This window comes from Neofelis nebulosa, chromosome 2 (assembly GCF_028018385.1).
Source record: "Neofelis nebulosa isolate mNeoNeb1 chromosome 2, mNeoNeb1.pri, whole genome shotgun sequence".
Taxonomy (NCBI): Eukaryota; Metazoa; Chordata; class Mammalia; order Carnivora; family Felidae; genus Neofelis; species Neofelis nebulosa.
The window spans coordinates 53,407,851-53,415,344 of NC_080783.1; positions in this window are offsets into that span (position 1 = coordinate 53,407,851).

Genomic DNA, 7,494 nt, shown 5'->3' on the forward strand with positions numbered 1-7,494 from the left:
TGGGTGGCTCAGTTAGTTAAGCGTCCGACTTCGGCTCAGGTCATGATCTCGCCGTCAGTGAGCTCAAGTCCTGCGTCGGGCTCTGCGCTGACAGCTCAGAGCCTGGAGCCTGCTTCGGATTCTGTGTCTCCCTCTCTCTCTGACCCTCCCCTGTTCATGCTCTGTCTGTCTCAAAAATAAATAAACATTAAAAAAATTTTTTTTTTAAATAAAAAATAAAAAAAATAAAAGTGTCTCAAGTGAATATAACGGGTAGTCAGAGTTGAGGATCACAGATGTCAGTTATGGAGCCCTAATATCACAGTGGCCAGGTAACAGGGTGCCTGGGTAAATGTGAGTTTCTGACAAATGATGAATAATCTTTTAATATAAGTATATCCCACATATGGAATGGTGCAAATACTAAAAAATGGTCATTTTTATGAAATTCCAGTTTAACTGAGAATCCTTTATCTCCATGTGTTGAGGTATTGGGAGATTTATTTATTTATTTATTTTTTTTTATTTTTTGGGACAGAGAGAGACATAGCATGAACGGGGAAGGGTCAGAGAGAGAGGGAGACACAGAATCGGAAACGGGCTCCAGGCTCTGGGCCATCAGCCCAGCCCAGAGCCTGACGCGGGGCTCGAACTCACGGACCGCGAGATCGTGACCTGGCTGAAGTCGGACGCTTAACCGACTGCGCCACCCAGGCGCCCCGAGGTATTGGGAGATTTATATTTGAGTTCTAGTAGATGAGAGGAAATGACCTGACATTTTTCCTAAAGAAAAATAAAAAACGCTATTATTTTCCTAACAGCACTCACTAGGCTCTAGCAGATAAGTGATGAAATCATATTAAGAATGAAACTGAACGGAGCAAATAACAATTTTTATGTTAATTCTTAGGGTGCCAGTGTGTTCCAACCTCACAGAATCTAAGCAAATTTAGGAATGTTAAAATGCAACCTGCAAGGCCTCTGAATAAAATATGTAATTAGAAAATAAGACAAAGCAAAGGAACTAATACTAGTTGAGAAATGGCTCCCAAACTCTGAACTGCAGTGTGAAATGCCGGTGTACTGGTCTGAACCATATGGGGGCAGGGGGACAGATAAGGACTTTCGCCCACGTGTGGTCACTGCAAATGACCCAGAACCCCCAAACGGGATTGGTTTACATACTTCCATTCCAAAGTCCTACGGTCTGATGATTTTTTTTTTTTAATTTTTTTTTTTCAACGTTTTTAATTTATTTTTGGGACAGAGAGAGACATAGCATGAACGGGGGAGGGGCAGAGAGAGAGGGAGACACAGAATCGGAAACAGGCTCCAGGCTCTGAGCCATCAGCCCAGAGCCTGACGCGGGGCTCGAACTCACGGACCGCGAGATCGTGACCTGGCTGAAGTCGGATGCTTAACCGACTGCGCCACCCAGGCGCCCCATGATGATTTTGATATAAAAAGAGGAAGGCCAGGGATCACTGGCCATAGAGAAGAGCAAGAGGAGGAGGATGGCCACAGCTTCATCATTATGCCCGAGGAAGAGGAAAAACGCTCTCAGACATCTCTGGGCCAGGAGAAAGTCACCTTGGGACGACCTGGAGAGTTCCATGGAAGAAGAAACTATGTTGTCTGATGTGCCCTTACTCTTTTCTCCAGTATGTCCCACCTTCTTTTGTCCGGAGGAGTTTTTAAATTTGGCCTGCTTCGGAGGTTGCTTCATTTTCTACTGTGTGAAGGGTTAAAACTGTTGCTTACTCTTTAGGCTCCCTTTCTTCCTTTCCCCCAGAGTTCCTACTCTAGCTAAAAGACCAAAAACTGGATTTTTAAGCTGATTTCATTCCTCGCTGAGTTTCTAAGATTTTTCTTTCAAAGGCCCAACAATAGTTGTCAGTTCATATGACAAATTCAGAAGGCTTTTCACCCTTCACTGGGATAGTTCCTCTGCTTCTGAGCAAACATGGTTCTTGGAGCCAACGTGCTCCAGCCATGGATCTTTTGATTTCCTACTAAATCTTTGAGTACGAGGTAATTCCACTGAGTCCTGCTTCCATTTCCACCCAGGTTGATGACTCATACTCAGTGTAATAAGGGTCTTATCCCTCTTTATTTGTTTAGTATTTAACTCTGTCACACTCTAGTTTTCTGAAAGCCACAAATACAATAAAAGATTTAGCTTATGGTCTCTGAGGGCCCTGGTCAGGAAATAAACCGATGGAAGAGCCTGGCTGTTTTGTGGATGTGTGCGCATGTGCATTTCATCTTTTGTTTTGGTTTCACTTGAACTCTCCTATATTCAACCTTCTCAAGACCATGATTTATATAATGAATAAATTAAGAGCACATGGTTGGAGTGATTCAGACTGGCTGAAGAAAATCTACAGGAGTCCCCTGAGGTGAATTTGGCATGGTTGCTTCTGACCTAAGATGGTATCACAGCCAAGAGCGAGGTAAATAATGACAGAATCCAGGGCAACCAACCAGGTAACTTCTAATGCTTGACACTAGTATTCCAAAAACAAGACAGAACAAAAAAAAAAAAAAAAAAAAACTTGCACAATACAGGTGTGCTTGTTTTGTGGTGAACGTCACCTGGTTAGCGAGGAACTTTGCAATTCTTGCATTTTGCCTGGAATATCAGTTTAGCTGGGCTGGCATTCAGAGCCTTACAGTAAACCAGCCGTTCTAATTGCATAGTCTGTGGACCAGCAGTATCACTGGAAAGCTTGTTAGAAATACACATTTGTGGGCCCTTCCTGGGCCTACTGAATGAGAAGCTGTGGGGGTGGAGGCCAGCAATGTGTGTTTTAATAACCCCTGCAGGTGATACTGATGTGTAAGAACCACTTCCCTAAACACTAATGATCCTTTCTAATATGGGAGTCCTTTGAGACTAGATTGTGACGGCATCCAATTCTGCCATTCACTTCTATCATTATTTCTTCTCGTCCCAGAGAGAAAGGCTGACACCTCAGTATAGGGCAAAGAGACATGAATGGCATTACCAGCTAAGGTTTTCACTGCAAACCCCAGGTTCTCTATCTATTGTCCCCGCATGCCTGGGAGGAATCACAAGGGACTTGGAGGGATGGCCAAGATGGCCTCAGAGATGGTAGTCTGAGCCTTCTTGCTACTCTCATAAGAGGAAAACATTTTTAAAAACCATTTACCTCTAGTAGCTTGTAACGCTACCAAAAACTCCATCATCCTGCCCAGAGGAATGTCCTGGGATTTGTCTAATACTTGAGCAGCATTTCCCCTCAGAGCAGTGATACCCTGGCTTTAGTTTCCACAGGGAACCATGGGGTCACAAAAAATACAGATATTCAAGCTGGAGAGATTCTCATGTGGATGGTCTAAACTGTAGAGCCCGTATTTTAATAAAAATCCCCAAGAGATCCTATAGCTGTTCCCCTAAGAAATTTCAAGAACCACCACCTTAACGGCAGATAGATACAACAATACACACAACATTTTTAGGCTGTACATTGTGTCCATTTTCCAAAATTCTTAGGCGGAGATTTCAAACCTTCTCTCAGTTAAAAATATGGACACTTTGTAATGATAATGTTCCCATATGTTCACATGGCACTTGCGCACTTTTAAAAGTTCTTTCACACACACCTTCTCAAAAGAGTGAGGGCACAAAATGGCATAGCTTTGAGAACATTGCTTCCTCAATACAAGCCTTTACTTAGAAGTCTCAGAATATGTATTTGGGGCCATATACAATGTATAGGGAGTCATATGAGCCATGGATGAAATCAAGCATTATGGAGAACAAGCTTCCAAGGGAAATAGGGTATCTGTTTTTGTTTTGTTTCGTTTTTTTTTTTTTTTTTTAAGTAAGAATTAAAGTAAGGTGATTTTTAGTGCAACTGCACCAGATTCCCAGCTGTTTTCAAGGCTGTGGTCTAAAATATTGGATTATGTACTTTTTCCACACTTGAAAAACTTGCAGTTCAACTTCCACAGTATACTGCCAAATAAATACTGTGGCCAGGTTTGCTCATTTGGAACAGACACAGAAATCAACTAAGAACTCTATTTAGGAGTGGAGGGAGACCCCTGAAGGACACGTTTTCAGTTTGTAATAATAAAGGATCAGGACATCTCTCAGGAATTTCCTAGTGGGCTGTAGCTCAACCAGTTACTTTTATCAGAGAAGAATGCTAATGTAGCCAAGGTTGCAAGTCTGATTCCCACATCAAAGAAAAACTATTCTCTGGTCACAGACTGCACCCTGACCTTCAGCCAGCTGCCATGCAATTGTGGGCCATTGATCAGGAAAGATTTCAAGAAAAATCAAGGTGCTATTAATACTCCCATACATGAAATCAAAGTTCCTTTCATACTGGTACATGCAGCTGGGGCTTCATATCTGTTGTATCTATCATTTAACTGGCTTTAAGGCATCAACTGCTTTGAGAATATCTTTTTTTTTCTTTTCCTTTTTTTTTTTTTTTTTTGCACAACAGTTTTAACCATGCCACACGTTAGGGGACTCCAAGACAGATTCTCTTAAATATTAAGTAGATTACCTCTGATTACCTCTATTTTATAGGCACATTACTTTGTAGTTTTCTTATTAACTTTTTAACAGTTGCTACATTGGTATATGATTTGACGTTGCTATAACTTCATTTGGTTCTGCTTAGGTTTCTTATTCAAGTAATTTAGGTTATAGGTAAATATGCACTAATTCTAATGTGAAAAGGTCATTCTAACTAAAATAACTGCTGGAAGGTTCTATATAGTTTCACTCTGTGTGGAACTTAGCATGAACGTGTCAAACACACAGCATTCAATATACATCATTACATCTATGTTTAAATTCTCCAAAGAGAAAAAAAAAAACAAAACAAAAAACACAAGGAAGCGTCCATTTGATAAACCTTTTCTAAGTTCTCACTTTCTGTTCTGATTTTTCTTCTTTCAAACCACAATAAAGAAGGTAAAAAAGATAAAAACCTTTGTCTGAGGTGGATTTTGTTAAAGTAAGCTTTAGGGACTGGAGTCAAAGGCCATTTCCCATGGGCTTCTAGAGCAAAACAAAAATTGAAATACAAGTCTACAGATAACAAGCTGTGGAGGTCCCTGGGGCCAAGCTTCTCAGACTGCAGGGGAGTTATATTCCACAACTTCTGGGGACCGTTAATGCTTCAGGCCCAGGCTTAAGGAATAGTTAGAGGGACAGCACAGCTGTGCCCCAAATGCTACCTGTTCTGTAAATGTCACTAAATGAATTTAAACCACAAGCATCACTAAATGAGTGTGCACTTGAACAAAAACTCTCAATGTTAGCTCTAACTATGTTATTCTACAGTTGAACAGTACCCTGGAAATTATCTGGTAAAATGCAAATTCCTCAGATTCCAGATTAGGTAATGACCACTTAAGGTAAAAAGACTTGTCCAAGGACACACAGTTGGTTAGACAGAGTATCCCTCAGCTATTAAAATTACCACATGGTTAACGGCAGGGAAATTTTGACTGCCTTCAAAACACTTAGAAAACAAGGCAAGTAATGCCTGTAATAGTCTCTAACTCCAATCCAATCCTTTACCCTCATTTCCTCTCTGAATATCATACCTTCCTCTCTTCTCCATGAGCTCCCTTCTTCCTTAAGTTTTCCCTCATTTTCTAAGCCATTCCCAATCCTCCTCCTTCTCATACTGTATTCTTCAGCATCTCACCACTCCCCAGTCATATGGTAGTATAGACTCAGGAATAGGGAAGGAAATCAAGAATATATATTGCTATACAACCTGGCAGTTTTCGTTAAAGGTTTTACATTTTCACAGCACATTTCAAGCGTCCCTCCTGAAAGTGTCCGCACCAAAAGGTCTTGCAATAAAGAAACACCACATCTTAACTTCTGACCATACCGTTATCTATAATTGCATCAGATAACTGTTATATACCTTTCTGATTCTCTCAGACACAATTATCAACTGCTCTGGACACCACTGCAGGGCCCAGCTCTGAGTGGACTCCAGCCAACCTCACATAGGCACAATCTGCCGACCGCACCATGTGACATACCCTAATGTCCCCTCTCTCTTTTTACTTCCCCTGTGTTTCCCTATTGCTGCAGGTGGAAGAGCCCCAAAGAACCATGCTTGGTCCCCAAGCATGCACAACTCAGAAGTGGGGAATGGGTCAGTGGGAAATTATTCAACTGCCTTCCTTCCCAACCCACAGGGAAGGTCCCAAGATACAGTTTATATGCCTCTTTGGAGATGAGGTCTCTTGGATCAGGTCATCTGACCAGCTTGTCTGAACATTCCCATACTGGTTCTTGCTTCTTCCTGCTTCCCCACCTTTGTATCTTACTTCTGTTCTCTGGATTTGTACTCTCAAAGTAACAGCACCTAAGCCTACTCTCTAGGTAACCCAGGCTAAGTGAACATGCTTGAATATATAAAACTTACATTCCAATTGAATCTCAAAATAACATTAGCTGATATTTTACAATATAGGAGTTAGCATTTATCAATTATGTGACTACACCTAATATATATAAAGATTTTTAATCCCAAACTAACCAAGAATCTGGGTATTAATGACTTCCCCAGACTCTGTTATCAAGGCTCTCTCAGGGTGCCTAGGTGGCTCAGTTGGTTAAGCGTCTTGACTTTGGCTCAGGTCATGATCTCGAGGTTTGTGAATTCGAGTCCCACATCTGGCTCTGTGCTGACAGCTCAGAGCTTTGAGCCTCCTTTGGATTCTGTATCTCTCTCTCTCCCCCTTGCCAGTTCACACTCTGTTTCCCTCTCTCTCAAAAATAAATAAACATTAAATTTTTTTTTTAAAAAAGGGGTTCCACTCTATATTTAAAATTTACTTGCTTTTGTGTAAGGGTGTGTGTGACTTAGGATAAGGAAAGAAAAAAATCATTAAAAATGCATTATAAATTTATGTTCCCTATGTGCTCCATATAATTCAAAGTGTTAAGCTCATTTGTGATTAAAGCAAGCTACCGATAAGTGTTAAATTAAAAATAAGTGCATGTTTGGTCAGTTTTGAGAATTATTGAGAACCATTTGGGAATTTTGAGTTAAATATAATTAAACATTTTTTTCTTTACTTTACAACTTCTTAGAGCCTATGATATGGACAACAACTACCACATTATTCATTGATATGCACCAGTATATTAACATATTATGTGCTGGAGATCCACTGGTGGGCAGACACAGAAATGATCTTTGTTCTGTCCTATAGCTTTTAGCCCATTGAAAGGAGAACAACATCTATTTAATGATCATGTAAATTCATGTAAATTTGCAAGTGGGAGAAATGCAAGGTACATGAGAGTCTGTGATAAAATTCGATGACAACTGGGAATATCTAAAGAGGCTAAAATATATACTATTCACAAACATGATTTAATCACCAATGATGTTTTGGGCATGTGTGTGCGATGCTGGATTAAAAGTGAGTCCAAGTTTATTAGCTAAGACTCAACAATGTTCAAACTTTTTGTTCTTAAGATTCTTTTTTTTTTTC